At 46.7% G+C, this 27,278-nt stretch overlaps 1 protein-coding gene across 3 annotated transcripts in view; it reads right to left on the bottom strand.

Annotated features, from left to right (window-relative positions):
- MYH16 (myosin heavy chain 16) overlaps positions 1-27,278 on the bottom strand; it is a 1,358,245-nt gene that overhangs the window by 945,074 nt on the left and 385,893 nt on the right. The window lies entirely within an intron of this gene.

Here is a 27,278-nt window from a genome sequence, read left to right as displayed (position 1 = left end):
TGTGCCATGCTGCACAACATGTGCATCCAGCACAACGTCCCCCTGCCCCCTGACATGGACATGATGCCACCTGAGGATGAGGGTGAGGAAGATGCTGGAATCCCTCAGCGCCATAATGTCAATGATGGACGTGCAACACAGCAAGATTTAATTGACCACTACTTTTGCTGGACTGTAACATACACAGCACTGGCCATGAGCCACACTGGACAATGGACACTGTACATGATTAAAGGGACACACACTCATGAAGCAATGTCCAGTCATTTCTTTGTGCTACATCAAGTGTATTGAAAAAGGAGAAACTATGTACAGATTTGCATTATTTACCTAACACTACTATCCCCTTGATTTGAGCCCACCCCCATTACCCACACAGCCAATAACCAAACACCCTCTCCCCCACTACCCCTACACCCAATACCGCAACACCCACTCCTCCACTACACCCACACCCAATACCCCAACACCCACTACCCCCACAACCAATACCCGAACACCCCCTCCCCCTCTGATCCACACCCAATACCCCAACATCCACTCCCCCAATTCCCCCACTGTTCCTTCCTAACTACTCCCTCCACACAGGTAGTAGTCACTGGGCCTATGTGCGCCCCCTTTTTGGAGGATGGGGGTGAGGCTCTTGCGGGCGATTTAGTCGCTCCAACCAATGCACAGGGCTGCTCTGAATGGAGCTGCTGGGTGTAGCGCTGGAAGATGGTCCGAGCATGGTGGTGATGTTCTGTTGTGCAGCAATGGCGGTCACCAACCTGTCAATTGACTCGGCCATATTGTACATCACCCCATTGCCCTCTCGCACACGCCTCGCCAGGTGGTGGATACCTTCCGTCGCTCTGCCAAGCATCCTTTGCATGTTGCGCATGTCGTCCTGCATTGTGTGCCGGGTCAGTTGCGCCTCAGTGATGTACTGGCTGACCAGGTCATGCATTGCCTGCTACCGCCCTTCCATACGAGTGAGTCGCCCCTCGATGTCTCTGATGTGGCGGAGTCCTGGTAGTGGCAAGGGAGGAGGGCTCCGAGTGCTTGGGGGACTGAACACAGCTCTGCCGTCATGTGCACCGCCTGCACCATCGCTATATGTGTCAGGCCCACTGGGCTCCACTGCGCTGTGTGCTCCTGAGCCATCTGCAGGTGTACCATGTATGCTCGCCTGCATGGGTGGCATGGATTCTGCCTCCATCTGCTGCCTGTGGCCTGGGGAGTCTGGCTCATCCTGCTCACTGTGCACTTCAGATTGTGCCTCCTCCTGCTCGCTAGCCACTGGGGATTCCGGCTCTTCCAGCTGATGTGCCTGCTGTGCCCCAGATGTTGATGAGTGCCGAGGGGCCTTGCTGGCAGATGTTGATGGGGGCCGGGGGGCCTTGCTGGCAGATGTGGATGGGTGCCAGGGGGCCTTGTTGGCAGATGTTGATGGGTGCTCGGGGGCCTTGTTGGCAGGTGTACAGGACTGCCGGGGGGCTTTGCTGAAAGTTGACGGTGGGTGCTGGGGCTGCTGGCTAGCCTGTGTTTCCTGGTGGCGGAGGGGGGCTGTGCCGCAGATGGTGTGGCATGCTCCTGTCTTGCCGTGGAGGTGGCTGGCTCCTGGATAGAGGTGGTGTCTTTGCGGCGGCGGTGACATGCAGCGGCTGACCGGGGTGTGGTGGCATGTTCACCATTGCTGTCAGTTACTGTGCCTGTGGGGGACGGTGAGGCAGGGCATTAGTAATGTGTGTGCATCCATCTGACATACATCGATGCTAGTACATTCCGAGTCATGCCCATTGTTATGGACATGTTGGAGGTCCACGCATGGTGCACACAAGAATGTGGGGGGATGCAGTGTCGGAGCATCCTTCTGGTGCGGCCATGTTGTGCACAGTGTCTGTTGGCTGGGGTACCGGTGCCTAGTGGTTTGGGTGTTGTGGCCATTCCACGGAGCTGTGTGCCATGTGGTGTTTCATTGTGGACGTGATGCATTCCCATTCTGTACGTTGATGCATTGATGTTTACTCTCTGTGTATGGACATGGTGCTGCTGATGTGTGCATCTTGCCATGAGGTGGCACACTGGTGACGGCAGCAGTTGGACAGTGATGTGTGTGTGTGTGTGTGCGCATGCAGATGGTACTTGTGTCGGCAATACAGGGGGCATGCGGGGTGTGTCAGTGGGGTTTGTTAATTGTGTTCGTGGCAGGTACATTGTACTTGGGTGGGAATTGGCTTTCGGTGGGTGCAAATACAGCAGGTATCTGGTGCCACCTAATTGACATTTGGACTTCGCCGTTGGCATTCTGTATGAAGGTGTGTGGTGTGAATTTGGGATTATGGTAAGGGACACTGTCATCATCCGATGTTGCTGCTCTCGTCTCCGCCTCTCCTACTCCCTCAATATTCTCCTTGTGGAGTACGGTGCTGCAGGTCTCCTCCCATGCAGTGAGTTTGATGGGGGATGGCGGTCCAACTCCTGTGGCCAGCCCCTGCCTGCGCTCTGAAGCGAGGAGGTTGCGGACACGGAGACGTAGATCATCCCACCACTTACGGCAATCTCGGGCGGTCCGGGGTGTTGTCCCCACTGCCAATACCTTGCGGGCCACTTCCTCCCATATTGCCTTCTTCCTTAGTTGAGCTGCCTGCCGCAGAGCAGTGCAAAACACGATGTCTGCATGCTCCACGAGTGTGTCAGCTAACATGTTCAGCTCCTGCTTGCTGAAACGTAGTTTTCTGCTACGGACGGCACCTTGCCTGGCTGACATGGTGCATATTTCCTAGGTGTCTACTCAGTTTTCCAGTAGGACTCCTGTGGACCGAGGATTGCAATGGATTGTGTTTTAAAGATCGCCACCGGTGCATTTCCCATTCTGGCGCAATGACATTGCTTCCGGTACCAGTATTACTGGTGCCGGTAATAATGGCATTGTCGGTGCCGGAGTCGGTGCTTGCGGCATCGCGGGTGCCGGTATCGGAGGTTTAAGGGGCGTTACCAGCATGCCAGTGCTGCAGTTTCCGGCATGCCAGAATGAGCGTGCACGCTGGTTTCAGAATCTACCGTAGATTCCGGCAGTAGTGCTACACGGAAATGGTAGCACTGGCATGCCAGTCATTTCCTTTTTTTACCGGCAACCTTGTAATTAGGCCCATTGTGTTGTAGATTAACATGCTTGTTAGACAGGGAGGTGCGATCTTTGAGAACACATTTTTCAATTGTAATTATTTCACTGGGTAGCAAATTCTCTTGTGGTGTAAACATGGATTTTGCCCAATCGCCAATATCCTCCCTATCTATTGTCTCATGTTCATCTTTAAAAAAGCTTTGTGCCTTACTCTGTGCAAGAATTTCCTCACTTAATTTTCCATTGTAAACCAATCTGTAGGGTTTGTGGGTACAAATGATTGGCCTTTTTGGAGAACCACAAGATCCGTCATGGTGAAAATATCTTTAGAGAGGTTGAAAACAACCTCTTCTTGGGGTGCCTTTATCTATGGTATGCTCTACTGCATGTTTCGAAGATTCCCTGTGATCCTTGGTTGGGAAATTCTGCATTTGGGATTCTTTGCCAGATGCTCCCTGGGTCTTTCTGCCTAAAAAAGGTCTTTGTTGGAGGGCTCCTCTGCTGTTCATAGACTCTTCGGGGTCAGAGTCACAGCTCAATGTTTCAGAAAAGGTGACCCATTTCCATCTAGGGTACCACTTGTTCTAGTGTTGGTATGACATTATTCTCTGTTCCAATTATGATTTTCTAAGTCATTTTCAGACAGGTAGGGGTAAATAACCTACCTTAAAATCCTGAATGTCCTTAGCCAGTTTGTCCATTTCTTTACTTATAGTTGTGGTTCCAAAGTCTTCAAACTGTTTGTTTATTTCACCCAATTTATCACATGCTTCAGTGATAGCAGAGTTGTTGAAGAACTTCTTCTCAGACTCGTCAAGTTCTTGTTGGAGTTTGAGACTGATAGGTTGCACAGTCCTGATGGTAAGGACCATCAAGTCATGGCTGCATTTTGTCACAGTGTAGTTATTTTGGTATTCTTGGTCTTCCAAGAAAAGGCAGAGTTTGGTATGTACTACTTGGCCAATAGGGATACAGTTAGTTTTCAAAGATTCTCTTAGAATGTGACCACGGCACTCAGTTAGAAGCATTTCTTTGGTACGATGTTCTTTTATCGCCAGGCTTTCTAACGCCAGGCTTTAAAATGTGGAAAGAATAACAAAACATTTCATCAATTTTTTTTGGGGGCGGTGGGCAAGGGCAGATAAGGGGTTGAGGGGGGTTGGAAATAGTTAGGAATAGTTAAAAAGGGGTGGGTGAAGGGGGGTTTGGGGGGGTGGAAACCCCCCTAAAAAGAAACATTTTGATTAACTTTATCGTTGTACTTTCCACATTGAAAAAGCAGGCGTTAGAAAGTCTGACGATGAAAGAACATGTGATATGTGAAAAGGGAGGGTGAGAGCATGGGCGTAATTTTAGGGGGACGGGGGAGTTTGTCCCCCCCAACTTTCATGGCACACCATTTTCTCCCCATTCATTTGGCTTGGGCACCTTTTCTTCAGATGTTATGTCCCCCACAACATTTTCAGCAAAGTTACTCCACTGGGTGAGAGCTCTGAGTGTACAATGAGAGGAGGAATTAAGTATACACTTTAAAGTGCTTATGTCAGTTGCGAGGTGTCCCAAAAGAGGAACAGAGGAACACGTACTCAAACAGATGAAGAATACATGACAATGAAAAACAAAGAGGAAATGTATAGGAAGTAACCTGACAGACGAGCATGAACACTGGAGTAAATACTAGAGAGTCAAAGTAAACAGCGAGTGAGATAGGAAGAGGAATGGCATCACTGGGTGATGTCTTGTATTCATCTGCATGGTTTTGCAACACCTACTCATTAAATATTTCAGGATTATAAAATATTATTTATTACTTCATACACGTGATTTGTTAGTATATGATTTTTATACATGGTACTGAAGATTGCCTACTTCGGGAAACTTGGTGAATTCTAGCAGCATTATGGTTTCCTACTTTTTAACGTGTGTGTCCTTGTTATTAGCACTTCTGCCTGGATTGATTTATTTTTATACATCATCAATTCTCCCTTTATTTAAAGGGAGAATACTATGTGCCGCACATTCTGATGTGATTGCACAACCTCTTCCTGTCTGTCTTTAAATAAGACTGGTATTTGCAATGGTCTTAACCTTTTGCCGGTTGACAAAGAACAGAAAAAATAATGTCTTCCATCGCCTGTGATCAGGTATCATAATACCTGCTTTATCAAAGTGCTTTGGAATTATTGTCTTTAATTTTGCCCACACTTTATATTATCTTATTATATGAAAGGTAAGGCATGAAGTAAACTTCTTCACAGTGTCTACTGTTCATGCTAGGATTGCACCACATTTGAGTAACTTACACAAAACCACTATAGAAAGACCTATAACATTCAGCGTCTTCATTTGCACATGGTACAGTACATTGCTGCGCATACCAGTGCATTGCGGTGGGGGGCGTGGCCTGAGCTCATGCATTAAGGCTGTGACTGCTTGGAGCTCCCACTGCGATCCTTCTCAGATCCTTCTAGCGACGACTGGAGCTGTCTTCCTTTGCATCTGTTGACATCTACTTATAGGGGAGATCAGTGATTGTTTATATTGCTCTTACCAGACAAAATTGGATCCAGGAACATGGGGAACTTTGGTACGAAACTTGGGGCCCGTGGAATCCAGGATGGCGGCTGCAGCGATTCTGTGAAACCTTTCTGGCGGCTTATAAAACAGCGGGCTGTATTGTCGATTGCAGGCAGGCATCCCTCCCTAACTTTTTTCTTTGTATGATAAATTACCTAACGCACGCGGAGGCCGGCGCGGACAGTTGTGCTAGCCTTGAAACTTTCCCTGCAGTTCTGTCGAGTGTGCAGACTGAAACGTGTGCCCAGCCTCAAACGGAATGAAGACGTGCAGCGAGAGTGGGTGGCGGCAGCACCTCCGGAGCGGCAGCTTATCTGGGAGACATGCCTGCATCTTGGATGCCTGTGTGCTCATCGGGATTGCCGGTTGCTGCTTGCGCGCTGGGGCTGAATCATCTAGTCCCCTGAGGAGACCGTGAGACACCGACCACAGATGTTTTGAGGAACGTGGCACCCATCTGGAGGGACTGCAGGCATTGGCACTGGCTACCTCCTTGGGCGCTCCCACTAACATTGCTTGGCTGCTTTGTTGACCTGGCCCCCTCTGGCCATACTTTTGCTGAACACATGCTGATCTTTTGCCTTCTCTGGGTGGCGCTGGGACACCGCCTGACTGCCTAGCGGGGGACATCCTGTAAGTGCAGGGGACTTGCTGGGAGCTAGCATCGGGCCCACACAGGCTCTGGAGACCCTGGTGACACACGTTTGCCTTACTGCACAAGGTTGTTTGTGTGTGGGATTTTGAGTGTTGGGTTCCATCCAGTGTTGCAGCGCCGGAGAGCTCTTCTTGTGCTGGTGACGGCTTTGTCTGGTAGTGCTTCGTATTACTATCTCCCTCGCCTACGGGGACACATCCTGCACTGAAGTTGCAACAGGTGAACTAACCTGTATTGCAATGGTGAGGCTTGATTACTCAATCCTTCATTAACTGGAGATACTCTGGTCAAGCAGTGTACCACTACACATCCCAGCTAGTCCCTGTATCAGTCTTCCACAATGTCACCCACCAAGAATAGGGGCAAGCCAACAATCATGGACTTGTTTGCTGGCCAAAGTAAACATTGTGATGGCCCCCAGACTGAGAACACCGCACAATCTGGGCCTCTCGCCCCTGTAAAGAACCCTCAGGAGGGCCAGGTTCTTGCTGCAATAGCTGCCCTCCGGTCCTCGCTGGAGACTAAAATCAACAAGGTCAAAGTAGATGTTCAACTTCTCCAGCAGGACATACAATAACTGGCAGTGAGGGTCACAACTGCGGAACTGGGGTTAAAAGAGACTGCAGTCACCACCAAAGATCTTATGGCGTGGGTCAAAGAACTGGAAATGAGAAATACCACATTCAAACTACGCCTGTGGATGGAGGCGAGCTATCCTCCCACTCTGGGAGGATAGCTCAGGGGCAACGTGCTCGCCTTGGAAGCAAGGCGACGTCAAGCAACACAGGTTCGATCCCCGGGTCGGTGCTTAGAAACCTCTGGGTATTAAGCATGTTATAAATAACCAATTACAATTACGCGCAGAGCACGCCGAGGGCAGATCCCGCAGGAACAATGTACGCATGCTGGATCTTCTGGAGAATGCAGAGGGCCCGGACCCGACCTCACATATTGAAAACTGTTACTACAAGAGATTGGGCCTGGCAAGCTGTCACAAGGCTTTGCAGTTGAACAAGCTTACTGATCACTCCAGAAAAGACCTCTGCCTGGATCCCACATCAGACCAGTTATAACCAGGATCCTGAATTTCTGTGATAGAGAAGTAATCCTGAAATATTATTCTAGGGATGGAGGCGAGATACATAAGGCCATAAATGCTTTTGTGCCGGCCAAGGCGAGACTCAGACAACTGGGCCTCAAATATATGCTCATGGATCCTGCTAGGCTAAAGATCCTTTACAACAGCAGATCACACTTTTTTCATAGTCCTGCAGTGACAACCATGTGGATGAAGCACAACAATTTGTCAAGCAAGAGCAGTGCTGACACTTGAATTAATGCATGATTCAACCAATTCCCACTAGGCTACCTGATGGCTTTGTGCATTTGTGCTATCCTTGCCAATGCAGGGAGGTTTTGTGTAAAGTTGCAGGCCAACAAGCGATCCAAGTACTGTATTTTATTTATCCCATTGAATGGAAAACTTCTCCTTGCATGACACTCTGAAAGCCCCTGAACAATGTTGCATTGAGAATGGCCTGAAGCCGCTTAAAATGCCCGTTTCTTTCAGTGGGGGCAATGGCCAGTTACCCACTGTTGGTCTTATCCGCCCACTCTAAGCTGATACTGGGTGCCAGCCTGTTGCTGGTTTCCCCTACCTGGTACACAATGGCCAAAATTGGCCTTGGAGGTACTGGAGTGCCTGAGCAATATGTTTTTGTTGGGCGGTGTTACATAGTTTTGTTATTATTGTTATTTTTTTGTTTACTCCATGCATTAAGGTTCACAAGGTACTACTTTTGGGTAAGCGGGGGGGGCATAAAGGAACATTTATGCAATATTTGCAACCATGCCAATCACATGGGTAACCAAGATACTGGTATGACTACGCTGCGGGAGGTGTGTTACGTGCAATTGTTTTGACATGCTGGTGGAGGGGCCACCTGAGCTCTGTTGGTGTTGCTTATTACGTTACACAACCATGGCCCCATTATAATATTAACCTGGAATGTGCGTGGGTTGGGTTCTTACCTTCACAGAAACACAGTGAAATCTTACCTAAAGCATGAAAGAATATCCATAGCTTTAATCCAGGAGACCCACTTGCTGGCTGACGAACAAGAGGCGGTTTTGAATCACTGGTGCAGAACAGGGTATGGTGCCACATACTCCAAATTTGCTAGGGGAGTTCTTTCATGGCCCGATGGTTCACTACTCTTCCAACTGATAGAAGTGGAAAAAGACAGGAAGGGGCGGTGTTAGGAAAGATTTCATCAACGTGTAATTGTCTCTCCATTTGTGGGCCCACCAAACCCTTTGCTTTTGTTTGGCTATCCTATCCTGACTTTTGCCATTGGAGCACAGCCTTCAGCTGTGCTCCACTGGGCTTTATTTCACCTGTTATGGGGAAACTGACACATCCTTCAGACTGTCAGTTCTGGGAAATTATGTTTCCCTTAGTCTTCGACTATGTTGCCATTTCTTGGTAACTTTTGAACAGTGCCCAATATACCTTACAGTACTGTGCGCTGGGGCCCTTTTTGTTTTATGGCCCTAGACACCCTCAAAGGATTTTTGGGTGATTGTACAAGTGTGCCTAGGATGAACTGGTGGAAGCAGTTACTTTTTATAAGTGTTCTACATCTTTTTATGGAATCACATCGCGTTTGCCACATTTGGTTCAAGACCGTGGCCAGGTCCGACAATGGCCAAGACACGTCTTTGGTTCTGTCCTTTGGTCTTTTTGTCCCTTGCCTTCACCCAGGTCGCGTAGCCCAGGTTTTCCTTATTTGGGCATGCAGCCTCCCATGAAAACAAATCTCTTTCACTGGCTTCTACATGTCACAACACTCTGGTCCCGATCCACATTACTGGTGCCAGGATGTCTCCAATGCCTGAATGACTGGGACCACCATGGACCTTGATTGGTCCACGACTGGGATGCCTACCTGAGAGCTGATCTTCGATTGGAAGTGCTCAATTGTGGTGCAAAGCTAATCTTGGATAAGAAGAGGGGCTCTGCATCCATTCCAGGTCGATCACCTGAGTTCTCTCTGACCTACAGAAGGAGTCAAGGACTTGTGGAGCCGCTGGAGACACTTTGGAAGGTTTGGCAACCTTTGCCCTCTGTTGTCCCATTGGACCCTTGTTTTCTTAATCGATCAAGAAGGCCTACCAGGGCGCTTCTACCCTTTGGAGTAGTGGGAAAAAATACTCTTTGCACCCCAGGCTTAGCCACCAAGCGATGCCCCTTCGGAAGTGTCCATGGGACCTCCAGTGAACTGTCCAGCTCTACCTCGGGATATCCCGCATAAGGGATAGAAAGGGGAAGGTCTGAAGAAATCTGAACATCCAGAGTAGGCCAAGCAGAGTGAGTTGGGCCAGAGGGGAGGACAGAGAGTGAGAGAGAGTCGCAGAGGTCGCAAAAGAGTCTTTACTCTTGTATAGGACCTTTACTGTTGTATACCTCTGTAAAGTGCTCTGTTATGTATATGTATTGTATACCTCTGTAAAGTGGTCTGTTGCTTCTCGAATCTAGGTCAATGCTCAATAAATCCAATAATAATAATAATAATAATAATAATAACAATAACAATACCAATAACAATAAAACAATTGGTCTTTGGATGTCTTTTCATTTTTAGGTGTGACTCATGTCAACAAACATCCCAGGGGTGGTGACAGGACCCTGAGATTGAGACATCTTGAAACAAGAACAATTCTGTACTTTCAAACTTAAGTTCCCTTGGCCCAAAACTGGGGAACTCCACACATCCATTGGTGTCTGACATGTTATTTTTACCTTGCAATGCTTGATACGTTTTTCTTGATTTCTCATTTATTGTATTGTTGTGTTTTTTATGTTTGTGGATTTCACCAGCGGCAATGGGTGAACTGCCGTAGTGGGGTGTAATTTGCTTCATATATGTGCGGTTTGATTAACACATAGCACTACATTGATAGTCAGTTTTTGGGCCGCTCATTTCCATGTGTTCAATGACCATTACTATTTGTCAGTGATTTTAGTATGGGTGGCGTTTCCAGTTTCGATGCTAGTCTTTGGCGGTTTTGGCACTATGAACTTTATACTTCAGCATACAGCTTTCACCTGCCTATTCATGTGCAAAATGTCTGTTAAATTCTTATACTATGCGATAATCCTTGTGATTTTCTGGTTGATGATGAAACATGATTTTTCCAGTTTAGTGTTTATGTTTGGTACTATTGCAATTTTGTGATTCCATGTATGTACATTTTTATATGATCATACACGTTGTGCTTTATTCAAGCCTTTTCTTGGTCTGATGTCTCTTGTCACCTACATCAACATTCCAGCCAGTCCATTCAATTATTTTAAAATTTCTTGTGTATTTGTCAGTATTTTACTCCTGTTTAAAGATTGCCTATAGATAGTAACACCGCTTGAGAAAGTTATAAGAGTTCTCGCCAGTGGGTGGAACCACAGAGTTTGTACTTAAGCATTAATAAGGTGAATTGTGTTCAGCAAATTTTGTTTTTTAATTGTGTGGAGTTTGCACTTTATTGAACTCTGGTTCTGACTTTTGGTGTCTTCTCTCACCCCTTTAATTACTTTGTCTGACTTTTTTTTAGAATTGTGTCTATACTTTTGAGTATTTTACTCATGTTAAAAGATGGCTACCAAGATGTACTTCTCAGCACATGGCCATATGATAGAAATGTGGAAGTTGTCACCTATATGTGGAACCATAGTGGTGTACTCAGGCATGACTGATTTACTGATTGCTGCATGCCCTGTGAGAACAAGCACCCAATTGGGGTGTGTAGCGCATCACTTTGTTTGCTTTTCTCCCTCGTGGCAGCTGTAAATGCGGTGAATAAACTTTATATGGACTTTTAAACTGTGGAGTACTGTGTTTAATAACACATTGCAGCTGAGTGCGATCCCGGCATGTTTGTGCCATTTCTTGGTTTCATATATTTATTAGAAAAAGTAAATGTTCACCTCAGATGCCACTGCAGGTTTCTACATGTCTATCAAGGGTATCCAAAGAAAAAAACAACCCCAGGCTCTCAATCTACAGTGTGCAAAATAGCAATTTATTCATAAATACGTATTAAAATCACGAGTAAGTAAAACTGGACTTAAAGAAGAAAAGTGTTCCCTGGGAGCAAAGCTCAACACCACACATTCCGCTTCACTCCAAAGACTTCATCAGGTAGATGTGCATAACAAAACTGGCAAGCTTTTTTTTATTTCCAACATGTTTGCCGGCTCTCAGTTCCGATCATGTGTTCGCTGTTACATATTCAGACTAATCTATATGAAACAGCAGGCGCCATCTTGACTGGAGTACTTCCATAGTTCTACATTTAGATAACTGTGAAAGGATTCTATGGTAGCATATCTATCATTTCGCCCGCATATAATTTTGTCAAATCCTGTCAAACATGATTAGGTCACCTCGTCGGCAATTGCACAGCATGTATATTGAGTTTTAACATGAGCAGCAACACTGTACAGAATTCATAACTCGTGACTCGTCCAGGGTAAAACAGGTGCCGTATAGCCGTATAGAGAAAAAGGTGCAGAATATCAGTGTATTTTCATGTTGACCAAATTGAATTTGTAGTGATATTTTCTATTAGAAGGTATTAGCTTTTTGGGGGCGATATTTGACTTCCATTATTCTTTTTGGTTAATTGGAGGACCCTATGTGAAACTGGGGAATTGTGGGGGAAGGATGGGGACCAAGTTCAGAACTTGAACGTTTTTGCTTAGTCGAGGTTATTATTTTCATTTTCGAGGTTATTTTTGAAAGTGTGTCACATGTAAATTAACCACAAATATTCGCAAAATATTTGGGGTTATTTGTAGTTAGTTGCTGGAATAACCGTGGTTATGGGAAAACACATTTTCTTTCAAAAGATGGAGTTAAAACATTAGATTAATACAAAAAAAGTGGAATTTTGCAGTGAGGTGTGGGGTAATATGTCAAGGGGTTCACAAATGCCGTGCTCACTGCTAGGGCCGAGGGCCCTGGCTAGCTGGCCCGAAAGACATGTACACATAGATGCCAACATTCAGATGCACCGGGGAGGGAGATTTCCACAGGGAAATCGGGAGATGCATATTTCCCCATAAGAATGCATTGGGGCTACAGTTATTTTAGGCGGGAGACCGTGAAAAATAGCAATATTTTTCACCTAAAAATCGGGAGTCTCTCGCCTAAATCTGGACAGTTGGCATATATGTGTACATGTACAGCGGCCATAGCCAAAGGCCGTGGCCACCTAGTTGGCCAAAAGAAACATATTGGGGGGAGCATTTTCAGTGGGCATAGCTGAAGGCCATGGCTAGTGACTCAGTAGTATTTTAAAATATACAGTGGGAAAGGCCAAAGGCCGTACTCACTGGCCAAGGCCGAAGGCAATGAGTTGTTCTCAAGAAAACATCTGTTCTGGTGAAAACTGGGAATGCTAGGCTCTGGCACACACGTCACAAACAAAAAATAGAACACAACCTTGTAATTTGCCTGGACATTCTTGCAGAGGGCACTAAAGCTCTCTCTATGCACGTTTATAAGGCACAAAAACCAGAGAGCTTGCCATCACCCACGTTGTTAGTGATCTTCAGACAATCACTCCATTACTTCCTCTGTTGATTCAATTGACATCAAAGAGATTTTAAAGGAAAGGCACTTTTGCTGGTGATTAGCAGAATTGGCCACACCCATTTGATTTAACAAAATACACATTTTGCTCACAAACACCTTGTCCACGGTAAAGATGCTTGAAGCAGCAAGCCAATGCCAAGATGGTATTGAACACGTTGCTAATGAGCAAGATGCCCATGGGGAATTGATAAGGCAACTGGTGGCATCTTGGCATTATCGGTTTGCATGGCATCGTGTCCAAGATGAACTTTTGCATGGATTAAAAGGATGTATTCAAATGCTGCTGTAAATTATCAGGCATTGATTCACAGTAGCCATAAGTGACCCACCACGTGGTATAATGTCTCTGCCAATCAAAAACAGAATACAAGATATGAGAATGAAGCATAGACGTATGCCAGATATCATGATATTTTTCGAAGCAGTGATTTAATCAATTGAAGATTTTGTCAAATATGTCTAATGTTTTGTTCTTTATGAGTGACATCTTATATGATTCCATAATCTGATGAGTGTATTATGACAATCTGTCACCATTTGCGCAGGAAATGTGTTGCTTGCTGCTGCCTAGAAAATGAACAGTTCAGGATTAGGGACATTGGGAGAAATACCTTTCTCCACTTTTCTGAATCAGTAAACAGTTGGTGGGCTCGACTTCTGCGATAGAGGTTCACTTCATTTGTATTGATTATTCTTGATGCCTAAACAAATACACAGCCAGAAAAAGAGAAAGAGAAAGGAAAAGAGAAAGAGATATTGGTGAATTGGTTATTCCACAACCTTGCCCATCCCTTGTTTCGTTGTGTGCAGTAACATTCTGGCAAACAGAAGCCAAACAGGATGTCACAAAGTCACAGAACTTCTCTTGGTGTAGCTCATCTTTGTGAAATAGGCACAAGATGTGCTTGATTTCTGTGCCCAAATCCTTTAGAAAGCAAACTGTTGTTCTTTTGCTAATCGTTTCTGAATCTAAAACTTTGCTTCACTGTGGAGGCATGTGGTAAAGAAATGTAGAAATTGGACATCGAAGCAATGGAATGTTTATGGGACCTCAAATGGAAAAAAGGGAAACATTACTCGATCTTGAATCGGCTATTAGATGAATGTTTAAACACTTTTATTGAGATGAAATAGTACATTAGCGATATTTGTAGATGGAGATTTTTAGTCAAAAATTGATTTTAGAATAGTATTGATTTTAATTAGTTGAATCCGGAAATGTGTACTTGATTGTGTGTTATTGTACTACATCGACTTTAGTTTCTTTCTAAGTTGTTTTTAAGAATTCCCACCCGTAATTAGAGTGAAACGCAGGCTTTTGCCGGCATACGCTAGTGTTTGGGAGGAAACACTCCATTTCCCAGCCTTCCTGAAGCTGCGTGCCAGCTCTGACGTTCCAAAAACGCGCCGCAGGCTATGACTGGCCTATTGGTGGCATGTTGGTGGCGTCTGGCAGAAAACCATGCCTCTCGGAACCAACAACAGTTTAAAGGAATAACAGGTGAGAACAAGCTGGTGTTTAGTCTAACGAGTGTCAGGAATTAATAGTAACATAAATTACTTGAATACAGAATTGAAGGAGATGGGGAACGAGGGTGAAACTATATTCCTACGCACTCTAGATAAAATCAGGAACTCAGTTATTGAAACGATTAAGAGAATGGAATCTACATTTATTAAAAATCATAATGGGACACAAGTTTTTAGAGCAATGCTACTCAATGTCAGATCAGCTGTTAAACATGCAGTAGAGACTAATGAGTCCATTTTATCACAGGACTTGTACTGTATATTTTTGACAGAAACTTGGTTTAATGAGACCTCGCAGGCTGTGTTTCACCTCCTACATCCACAAGGCTATTTGATACAACATATCAATAGAATAGGAAAAAGAGGAGGTGGAATTGCAGTTATTATCATATTTGCAATCTCTAGACTGGGACGATGACATCCAGATGGGGTATGCTCGCATTCAGTGTACTCTAAACAAAACTATAAAAAATATTTTTGGTAATATTTTTGGGTATCGACCTCTTGGCCCAGCATGGGCTTTCCTGGATAAATTAGAATTATTCCTGGCAGATACAGGGAGCAAACATGACGAGTTGTTATGTTTGGGGGATTTCAATTCATCGGCTGAGGATATGACATCTGTAGATGGCAGAGAGTTAAGGGACACCCTGGAAGCCCATGCTTTGGAACTTCTAGCATCATCCCCCTCACATTGCCAGGGTCACTGTCTTGATGTCCTGCTATACAGAGGGAAGATAATTCATTATGTAGAGACAATCCCAATATAATGGACGGACAACTATGCCAGAGTATTTGATCTGATAGTGCACAAGAAAACTCAGGAAGTGCACACAGAAAATTGGATGTGGCAGTTCTGCAAGCAAATCTCAGGGGAGACTCTGAAACATGCTTTGGCACAGACTGGGAATGCTCTTCCATGTGAGGAGTTCTTCAATAAAGGCACGGAAATCATGGCCATGCTATGCAATGAGCAGGCCCCTCTCCAATAAAAAAATCTAGGAAGCCCACTAACCCATGGTTTTTTCGACATATTTGGCCAAAAAAGGGGACAGGTGAGATCTTTCGAGAAAAAAATGGAGGAAAAAATTGTATAGAGAGTAATTTAGATCAGGTCAAGAGTTCCCGAAGAGAATATGGAAAAGCCATTTTTGAAGCCAAAGCCAAATTTATAACTGGGAAAATTGATAAAGTCATGAATAGGCCACGGGAATTGTATGCAGCAATTTCCCAGTTAGTAAACCCTGGGTGTGCGTCAGCAGCGCCAGAATCATCACAAGCACAAGCAGATGCTTTTAATAACTATTTTATAAATAAAATAGAATTCATACAAGGAAAGATTGCAGAAATCAAACCATTAGATCCTCATGAGAATCTGGAGGTAGCAGCGGAGACTAGCCCAGAATATATAGTTCATGATGAAGATAATGGGGCAGATCAGAAGTTATTTATGTTTACGAAAGTATCTGAGGAAAGGGTTTGCTCCCTGCTCTCTGCTCTGAAGGCAACTAATGATGCACTCTTCGTATTCCATCTTCAGTAGCCAAACTAATAGCTACAGATATTACCCTATTTATTACAAAATGTGTTAACAAATCCCTTACATTAGGGTTAGTACTGACAATTTTGAAGAAATCTGTGGTTACGCCGCTGTTAAAAAAAAAAAAACTTAGATCCCAAGAATTGCCAGAATTATAGGCCAGTGACAGGATTGTCATGGCCGGGAAAAAATTGTGACAGCTCAGCTGCAGGAACATGTGGACCAGGAAAATGTGCTGCACCCATTGCAATCTGGCTTCCGTCCAGGTTTCGAGACGGAGACGGCGTTGCTGACAGTCTGGGACGATCTATTGGAGACGGCGGATCAGGGGGGTGTGACCTTGTTGGTCATGTTGGACCTGTCTGCCGCCTTAGATACGGTGGACCATGGGACCCTACTGACACTTTTGATAGAAGTGGGTGGAGTGGGCAAACAATCCCTTCAATGGTTTGAATCTTTTCTCTCTAGAAAAGAACAAAGAGTTTGACTTGGAGACTTCCTGTCAGATTCACTACTACAAAGCTGTGGAGTCCCGCAGGGATCCTCCCTCTCCCCACTGCTTTTTAATTTATATGAAAAACTACTCATGGACATCCTGAGGAAGCACGTCATACAGTTTCAATTGTATGCAGATGGTACTCAGGTGTGCCTGAGGATACTGAATTTAGAGGTGACATACAAGATAGTGCAAAGGTGCCTACAAGAAATACAGGTATGGATGTGTGCCAATCAGTTATTGCTGAATGCCAGCAAAACAGAAGTGACAAGGCATAAAATAAGCGGTATCGCATCGCAGTTTGCGATACAATACTGCTTATTTGCTTTTTATTTCAATAATCATGTCGCACTAACTGCAACATGATTTCTAGAGCAAGGATTGTAGGTGAAGTCAGTATAGCCTGTGCCTGGGTTGCAGAGCGCACATAGGCGAAGGCAGCGGCTCCCGTGTAAACACATGCGCAGAGCGGCCCATGTGCCGAGGCTGAGCACGCAAGAGGCAGATGGAGACAGTTCCTCCAGCCATCGTGGTTGCCGCTGGTAAGTACATGCAAATTTTATTTTAGTCGGTGCTGGGGCACTGATAACAGCCTGCAGGCATATTGCCTTCTTAATGTTCTTTGAAGAGCAGAACTGCAGCGGTTTGCTGCGTTCTCGCTCTTCAAATAACATTTAGAAAGCCTTGTGCCTGCAGGCAGTGTTTTTAGTGCAGGGCTCACACTGCCCTAGCACTGATAATAGCCTGGAGGCATATTGCCTTCTTAATGTTCTTTGAAGAGCAGGACTGCAGTGGTTTGCTGCTGCACTGTACTTCAAACAACATTTACAAGGTATTTATGCAGGCAGACTTGCCTACATTTGAAAATCAAAAACCCTGAGATTTCTGCAGTCCGTTCTTCGCTACTTCTCTAATTATTATAAATTCTGTCCTTGTCTAGTCCTATATTGAAAAAGGGGGCACATGCTTACAAAAAGAACCTTAAGGTGCAATAGATCTCTCAATACTTAAAGCCACATGAGAAAAAAAACTACGGTCATAACTTTGGCAGGAGACGCTATACATATGCAAGATAACATAACTTAGCAGGACCTTTATTTGGGCTTTCTTGTTCAAAATAGCCAATGCCTGCTCCTTCCTGATCACTGACTAATAACAAAGAGGTGTTTGTTCTTCAAAATGCCTCGATGGGAGCCCTGTGCACTTTGCAGACTGAGCAGCATTGTGCACCCTTTCCATCACAGGCATCCTCTGATCACTGCGGAGGGACGAAAGGCACTGCTTTTTTTGCAGGCCCTGACAATCCCAGAAGCTTTATGCTCTTCCCTGGAGACCCAGAGAAGAGCATGAAATACCCATGGGATACAGAACAATACCAGAAGTTAGGAAGGTCTGGCTGCGTCATCAGTGCGCGTTGTGTGCTGTCAAGTGTCTGGAAATATTTCTCCCGCCATGATTGGCAGGAGATATATTATTCTCAGCCATTTGCTAATGCTCAACCTGGCACTGATGATACAACCTGTAGGCAGGAGGCCTTCTAAAGGTCTTTGATGTGCTGGATTACAGCAGGGCCTGCTGAGTCATGGCTCGGCGGGCCCATTTCAATATGATCTTTGCGGGGCCCCTTTTGGAGCTGAGAAAGTCTGAGGCACCTGTGCGTACATTCTAATGAAGACGATAAAATACAACCGGGGGTTAAAAGCTGCAGATTATCAGAAGACTGCCAAACAGCGGATAACTGAAATACTATACTTTGACTGAAATCCTACTTTAGTAGCAAGAGGCTATTGTAGAGCCACTGGACTAAAAATGCAACAAGGCGATAACAACACTTTTAGATACCAGAGAGGCCCAAGGAAGGTGACGGCCTGCAGGACTCCAGCTAGTGCAGCTTATGTGTGCACTGCAAAGTGCATATTTAAAGAATGGAATATAAGATGTTGGTTGCCATGCCATACGATTCATGACTGCTAACATGCAGGCAGCTGCTGGGGAACCCCCTGAGACTCAGGCCCCTTTCAAATAAAAAGTTTGAAAGGTCATGATGCCGCCCCTGGAATGCAGTGATTTGCTGCTGCCCTCATGTCAAAGAGCATTTAGTAGGCATGCATATACCCACAGGCTGTGTGGCATCAAGTGTCTGGGAATGATATTTCTCCTGCTTGATGATTGGCTGGAGATATATTATTCCTAGCCATTTGCTTAGCAGTTGTGCCTGCACTGATAGCCTGCAGGCATGAAGCCTCCTAAATGTTGTTTCAGTGTCAACATAATAAATGGATGGTGCCTGCTCTGCCCGGTTAAAAAGGCCTGGAGATTACTGCTGTAATACATTGAATTGTTAGCCGCACCTGTGCCTTATTTTGGCAATAGCCTTGTTGCAATTAACTGCTCATCCCTTTAAAAATAAAGATATAAAAATTGCTAACCATTTTGGTTGGATTGCTAAACATTTTTTTTATTTAGCAATTTCTGCTAATCAATTTTGCAAAACTAATTTATGCCTTGAGTGACTCTATTCGCTTCAAAACATCATCTGCAGAGGGAGCAATTACACTCCCCATTCTTCCTGGGGAGGCAGCTGAATTTCTCTAAGAAAATTAAAAATCTAGGCTGTGTCTGGGAGGATAACATGGGAAGTGGAGCTCAGGTTAGCGCAAGGATGCAAGCAGCTTTCCACTCACTACGCCAATTGAAACATACCCTACCATTCATTGCGAATGAGGACAGGGCAGTAGTTATTGGCACTTTGGTCAACTCGAGGCTAGATTATGGAAATGCACTGCTGTCGGGTATACCAGCCTATCAGCTGCGAAGACTGCACGTGGCTCAAAATGCAGTGGTTAAGCTGTTGTACAGGGTAAAAAAATCAGCCCCAACCTCTAATTTAAGAAGAGCTCTACATAGGTTGGCAGTAAAGGAGAGAATTGAGTTTAAGGTTCTCTGCCTGGTTTATAAGTGTCTTAATAAGATAGGGCCAAGCTATTTATCAGATAAAATCAGGAGGCATGGTCCTACCCGACAGTTGCGCTCAACAGATCAAAATCTGCTTCAGATACCACATACTAGGTATTTCAGCAAAGGGGACCGCAGATTTGGAGTCTACGGTCCAAGAGCATGGAACAAACTACCCAGAGAAATCCGTGAGATTAAAACCCTCCCGGCTTTCCGGAGGGCCCTGAAGACCTATCTGTTTTGTTAGAATTCCCCCTGGACCTTAGTTGGTATAAATCAATCTCATATGATTAAGTGGATCAAGACACAAGAGGTCATTATGCAATTTGCGGCATGGTTACCCCCTTACCGGGTACCGGGTCCGGGTTCCTTGTATTCCAACCTTGGAGGACCTGGTAATTCCTCATTCAAGGAACCCGGACCTGGTACAACCCCATTCCCATTCGAGCCACCATAGGGCTCAATGGGAATAGGGAGGGTGCTAACAATGGGCCTGTTAATAACGGGCCCATTGTTAGCTCCCTGGTCTGCTAGCGGGACCCGCTAAGGGCACCTGGTTTTACCAGGCACCCTTTGCGGGTCTCACGAGCAGACTCCTAATGGGGCGGTAAGGGGTTGACAGCTCCGTCACCATTACCGACACCGTAAACCCCTTAACGCATAGGTCGTAATGACCCCCATAGTCTAATGGCAATCGATACATCTGCGCCCAATTACGATTGAAATCGTCCTGTGCGCGTTACAAATGTACAAAATCAAAATCATTATGGCAATTTGTTGAATTAAATGTAAGATAGTCGGGGATGGCATTTAGGAGTTGCCAAGGGTTTGCAGCTGCGATCCCTGAGGTCTCCCTTGCTACCCCTGTGGTCTCCCTTGCCACACTTAAAAGAAAATGTAAAAAAAGAAGTGTGTTTTCTTAAAGTTTAAAATTCTATACAATAATTGCTAGACCCATTAAAGGTTTATTTCAGGCACACTTCAGGGCATGAGTCACTGATCTCATCCTGTCATCCTACTGAGGTCGATAAATGAGTATCAACACAGGTTGGGTGATATTTGATGTATATTTTTTCTATGTAAAGAGCTTAAGCATAAGTGCTGTATAATAACACATCATTATCATTTGGCCATGGACGTCTGCTTTCATTCACAGTAATTTGTCAATATGGGCCCATACACACTGATCTTAACGATACATATGGCGATCCATTCTTGTATGAAATGTATATCACATTATAGTTATATCGTAACCATATTATTCGTAGTGTACTTAGGAACAATGCTACGTGATGCCACTTCCTGTTTTGTCAATTTCCTGTTTTGTCATGGGGTGAAAGGTTATGTTCCATCGCTTCCCACGATATCACTTCAGGGTGGGGTAAGAGGTCAAGGGTCATGTGATGTCACTTCCGCTACACCTGGCATTTTGGTGAAATGACGTCCCTGAAGATGCATTTCCCCTCTCATTTTAAGAACATGGAAAATTGCATGGCGAAAAGTGCATGCGTGTGGATGGTGATCGTTTAGGGTGCACACAAGCATATGGCAATACTATGCCAGCACTACAGTGAATCCCTACGGATGCCTTCTGGTTATCATGTGCGGACAAAACTCAGACTGGATCCAGAGTTTGATATGGGCAAAGATGATGTCATATTTTGTAGATGGCGCTGGGATAAGCAAGAGGCAAATCAGCATTTATGATCCTTCACCCAGCTCTGTGCAAGAAAGGCCATTAAAAGGGCACGGAATGTGATGTATGGGCCGAGTGCTTGTCTAAACAGCTAAATTACTCTCTACTCATTTTAGCACAGCCATGAAAATAAGTCCCTTTGGCTTTCATTTTCACAGTTCAAAGATACGTCGGCGATCAGAAAAGAGTGCTATGCGTGCAAGTGCATAAGAGTGATCCATCACACTGGGTAACGTCGTTAATGAAAGACTAAGGGCCTCATTACACGGTAGGTGCTAAAAAACGGGATTTACCGGCATGGCGCTATTAGCATGTCCGCCCTCACAGGAGACCTCCAATAGCGTACCATTACCAGTAAGCGGACACGCGCATAGGGCCATGCTGGTAAATTACCCTACCGCCATGCCGCAAAAGCACCTTACCGGGCCCGCCTAAAGTGCTGATAGCACCTCCGCCCTCACTGTACATGCTATTAGCGGTCACCGCTATTAGCGGTGACCGCTATTAGCATCGACCGTTAAATTGCGGCACCGGAAATAGCGTCATCGCACCGGAACGGGAAAGAGCACGGCGGCCATCTTTAAAAACACAATCCATTGCCATCCTCTGCCCCCTGGACCATTTTGGAGTTGGGAGCTGTGTGAAATCAACCGTGACACCTGAACATGCCCAAGGCCCTGAAGAAAACCTGTGACAGTCAGCGGAAGGAAAAGTATACTAACGAGGAACTGGTCATGTTGACACAGACCCATGCAGAGGTAGTCTTTGCCAATGACATGCGCCGCGCCACCTTGCTCAAGAAGAAAGCCATCTGGGAGGAGGTGGCAGTCAAAGTCAGTGCCGTGGGCACCAGCACGCGCACTGTGCGCGAATGCAGGAAGAGGTGGGATGACCTCAGGCTGCGGGTGAGGGGCATCCTGGCAGAGAACCACCGCATTGCCAGTGCCGGTGGAGATGGCTTCCCAATACGCCTGAAGGAATGGGAGGAGACATGCGCCAACATGATTGCCACCGAAAGCATCGAGGGAGTGGGCAGCATGGAGGTCGGCGTGGCTACCACTTCCGATGCAGGTGAGTGTACACATGACAGGATGCGGTGTGAATGTACAGTCACCCCCATATTTGAGCACAGACCCCACTCATGCAAGGACACACATCCACACATGCATCCATCCATCACCATGTCAGTGTCAGACCCAAACACACACACATGCACACATCACCAGAGACAAGTCCCAAACTCAACCATGCATGGATGAGGCACTGAACTGGCACATCACCTGCATCCACAACTGCTAAGTCCCAATGGCCACAACTGCATCATTCCTGTAATTTACATTGAGTATATTGAAACGCAACCAATGCCATCCCCCTTCTCGTCCCTGACAGGCTCACATACAGATGGGGAGGATGCTGCTGATGCATCAAAGGCACCACCTACATCCAAGAGGCCAAGGGCACAGGAGCCGGAGGATACCCCTGCAACATCCAGGGGCAAGGGGGAAGGCCACACCTGAAGAGTGGCAGCCTACGTCACAGTTCCACTGCCAGGGCAGCAGTAGCTGCACCACCAACTGTGGCCCCAAAACCGGAGGCAAACCCACTGTCAACAATGCCAGACACCCAGGGCCCACCATCAGCTGCGGCAAGCTCTGCTGGTGAGGCAGCCGCCACTGGCCCCCAGTCCGATCCAAAGGACACCCTACTCCAGCACATGGAGATGCACACCCCAAGCCCCCCAGGAAGCCCAGAGGCAGTGGCATCCCAGACCCCTGGTTCTGATGGGACTTTCGAGGACACCAACCCTGCAATAATGTCACCCATGCTACCATCACCTGTTGCATTGGAGCCATCTGAGGGCACGGCATCCAATGCACGGTCACCCGGCACTGACCTCCAAATATCCGCCATCCTGCAGCGCCAACAGGAGCTGACCGTGCTGGTTGGCCAGCATGTCGCTGAGGCTGCCAATCTCACTGAGAACATAGTCCATATGGTGAGGCACTCCACTGAGCGCATGGACGCCAACACGGACAGGATATGCAATGAAATTGCAAGTCTTAGGGAGGTGCTTGTCCACATGGCAGACACAATGGACCGCCACTTTCACCAACAAGGCCAGTCTGCCCCATCCTCGACTTCCGGGTCGACAAAAACAAACCCCCTTAGGCGCTCGATGCGAACCACCAGGCGTTCGTCTGGCAACCCTCAAGATCCTTCCAAGGACAATTGCAATTAGGGGGTTAATGGGGATACCTCGGTGTGCATTGGCCATGGCAAAAATGGCAGAGACATGAGGGACTGTTGTGGGGGGTGGTGGGAAGGGTGTTATGGGTCTGTTGTGGGGGGTGGTGGGAAGGGTGTTATGGGTCTGTTGTGGGGGGTGGTGGGAAGGGTGTTATGGGTCTGTTGGGGGTGGGAAGGGTGGTGGGATGTTGTGGGGCTTGCACTTCTTCACCTTTATGTTAGTCAATACACTGGTTTCTAATGAAAACACAGCCTTGGACATCTTCATTGTGTGTGTGTGTACTTCATTGGCGACAAGGTCCATTGCGTGCTCTGAGACATACACCAGTGCATTCCTCCCCATATCCATGTGACAGTACATTTTCCGCAGATTGATTGGCTGATCAGATGCTGTCTCACAGCATGTGCCTCCTGGCCATCCCCTCTTGCAACGCCTGCATCCCCTTCACCTCCGTCCACATCAACATCATCATCCTCATCATGTGCTTCTATCCCAACGTCAGGGAGCAGTGGGCTATTCCGTCTGTCACACATATTGTGCAGCATGACACATGCCATGGTGATCTTGGCCACCTTCTCATGTCCATACAGGAGAGCAGCACCAGACCTGGTAATGCACATTCAACGTGACTTCAAAAGTCCAAAGGCCTGCTCAGTCACGATGCGGGTACGGGTATGTGCACGATTGATTACCTCCTCGTGCCTGTTCTGTGGTCTCTGTACAGGTGTGAGGAGCCAGGTTTTCAGGGGATAGGCCGCATCACCTGTATGGGGGGATGAATGGGGTCCTGTTACTGTTCACCTCAAGGGCGGCCTGTTCACATCACACAATTTGACATAGCATTGTGATGTAAGTGCTAAAATGAGCGCATACATGCAGATGGTCTGTGTGACAGCAACGTGCAAGTGTGTGGCCGACCCTGCAAGTAGAAATGGCACAATAATGCCTACAACAGTAGTTTTCACATGTCCTGGGTGTGGCCAGGTCTTAGGTGTCCCTGGGCCAGGCAAAATTTGTAGCACACTGCTTGTGTACTGACATTCTGACACCAATGTTGCCATGCTGTGAAGCATCACTTCCGTGGTGCTATAGGTGTGTGGTTCAGTGCCATGTCTAGGGGTGTTCCCTTTGCATGCATTCAAGGGTATATTGCTGGATTGATGCTGTGATGCGCTGATTCTGTATTACCATCTTGACGCCATGTTGATGATTTGTGTAATATGTGGCGTGGCATGATGTGCAATGGGGATGGATGTGTAATATTTTGCAGCCTGCATTGTTCTCATAGTCGTGCACCTTCAAATTGCATGTGGATTCTTCTCAGGTACATCGTGGCCTTCCCTGAAGGGCATTGGCGTACATCTGTATGTCCATTTTCCCTACGGACGCCAGTCAACACCCAGTTGGATTATGTATCCCCCCCCATTCACACCCAGTTGGAGTATGTATCTTCCCCCCCCCATTCACACCCAGTTGGAGTATGTATCTTCCCTCCCCCATTCACACCCAGTTGGAGTATGTATCTCTCCCCCCCCATCCACACCCAGTTGGAGTATGTATCTTCCCCCCCCATTCACACCCAGTTGGAGTATGTATCTCCCCCCCCATTCACACCCAGTTGGAGTATGTATCCCCCCCCCCCCAAATCACGCTGCCATGTGCTTGCCCTGCTACTCACTAAGTAGCCACGTACGTTGTCCGGTGTGTCGCTTCATGTAGCGTGGCATACTTGAGTCCCACAGAACCATGGAATCATGTGTTGATCCTGGGAATCTGGCACAGCAATGTGTGATTATCTTGCTGGCGTCACATACCATTTGGGCATTGATAGAGTGGAATTGCTTCCTGTTTCGGTACACTGCTTCATTGTGATGTGGGACCACCAATTCCGCATGGGTACAGTCGATGGCCCTGATGCAACTTGGAATGCCTGCCAGTGAATAGAAGCCAACTTTTGTGTTTGCAATCTCCTGGGCAGTCTGTGGCATGGATATGTGTTCAGGTGCATGCTTCAGGAGCGCATCGAGTACCTGGTTCAGCGTGTGTGAGGATACTGGTTGTGAGATGCCATGCATCTGTCCCACTGTATGCTGATGGGTACCTGTGGGCAGGAAGTGGAGCACACTCACCACCTTCAGTAGCGGGGGGATGGCAGTTCTGATGTCTATGAGGCTCGCAATGTCGTCGTGGATAATGTCCACGATGCTGGTGATGGGAGCCCTGTCCAGATGGTACAGGGTTTGTAGCTGCTCAGGGGTCAGGTTGAATGGACTGGCTCTGGTCCTGGGTACTGGTGGGTGCCTCTGTGGTATGATTAGGTGCCGTTGTGGTGCCTGCTGTGCCTGTCTTGCCCTCCTCCTCCTCCTCCTCCTCCTGCGTCTCCTTTGTGCTGCCTGTTGTTGTAGCAGCTGCGCTGCAATGAGGTCCTCCAGGCCATGTAATGCTGCCAGTATCGGAACCATCTTGGTGTGGGGAGGGGTGTGGGAAGGGGTGTGGTGTGCTCCTTTTGAGCTGCCACAGTCTCCATTGCCTTCACCTGTGCTGATTTGGTCCACCTGTGGCAGGTGGGTACACTGCCCATTTCCCTTAATGGGTGGTCCGCGATGCCGGTATTTGCACCATGGCGGTAAGGGGTTTGGGGGGATTTACCATGCCGCTATTTGCATGTGCACTGGCCTTGTGATGCTGTGCTAATAGCGGCATGGCGTAATTAACGGAATGGAGGGTCGCGCGCACGCGGCCTGCCCGCTATTAGTGGCACCGTAATTAGCAGTGCCGCTAATAGCAGTGTGCCGGGTCGTGATCCACATGGGGATTTAACATTACCGGTAATACATTACCGGTAACGTTAAATCAATACCGCCTTCCGTGTAATGAGGCCCTAAGATACGCCTTTTTTCTTGAAGTTTTCCACGCTGAATTCCCTCAGTTGCTTGCTTTCCCTGGCGTTCTACTCGATTGTGTACATCCACTGACTCATGCATTGACTTTCTTACAAGAGACGCAAGGAGTTCCAGAAGAAATCCTCGTGCTTTCAGGCCAGGACCCGCCAGTCAATGGAACACTGGCTGTAAACTGTTCATTAATCTAAACGTGTCGTCGCCATGTACGAACCCCTGCACTTCTTCCACACGAAACAACTAAGGTCAAGCGTTTTAGGCTACTAGCCTAGCATCATGGTCGCCTTCAGAACAGCCATAGGGCTGGGCTTAAAAAAAGAAAGACTTTTAAGTCTCAATGGCGATATGTCATGTGTGTATGCGAAATGTCATTCGTATGGATTTCCTTGCATAGCCTGCGCATAGCGTGCTCTTTGAGTAAAGCGCATAGAAATCTGCGTGAATCTTAGAAATATCCATATATGTCCTGAAATCCATTTTTTGTGTGTTCTTTGTGTGACCTGTATGATCTGCAAGTGCGCTCATTCAGCCATGTGTCGTCAGTGGGCCAATGCATGCTATCGCCGAGGCTCTCTGGTTGCTGCCGCTAGATTTGTCAGGAGGAATCGACAGCGACAGAGGATTGAATGCAAAGTGCCACCCCTCTATGGGGCTACAGATGTATCGTCCCGAGTGCCACTTGCTGTGCCGAAACTATTGACGACTTCAAGGCCAGAGGATAGAAAGGATGGCCTTCTTACATGGACTACGCAGGCAGCAAAAGATACCGGAGGCTCCGAACCTAAGTGCCTTGCCGGAAACCAGGGCCATTTTAAGTAACAACAAAAATTGCAGTCTCTCCCTGGACCATGAGACCAGTATTTAGGAACTGATGGCATCTACAATTAATTGTACCTGTGCCTCTCTATACTTGCAT

Source organism: Ambystoma mexicanum, chromosome 3q (genome assembly GCF_040938575.1).
Source record: "Ambystoma mexicanum isolate Mex_15411 chromosome 3q, UKY_AmexF1_1, whole genome shotgun sequence".
Taxonomy (NCBI): domain Eukaryota; kingdom Metazoa; phylum Chordata; class Amphibia; order Caudata; family Ambystomatidae; genus Ambystoma; species Ambystoma mexicanum.
Note: the sequence above shows the minus strand (reverse complement) of the source record. Positions and strands in the feature narration are given on the sequence as shown.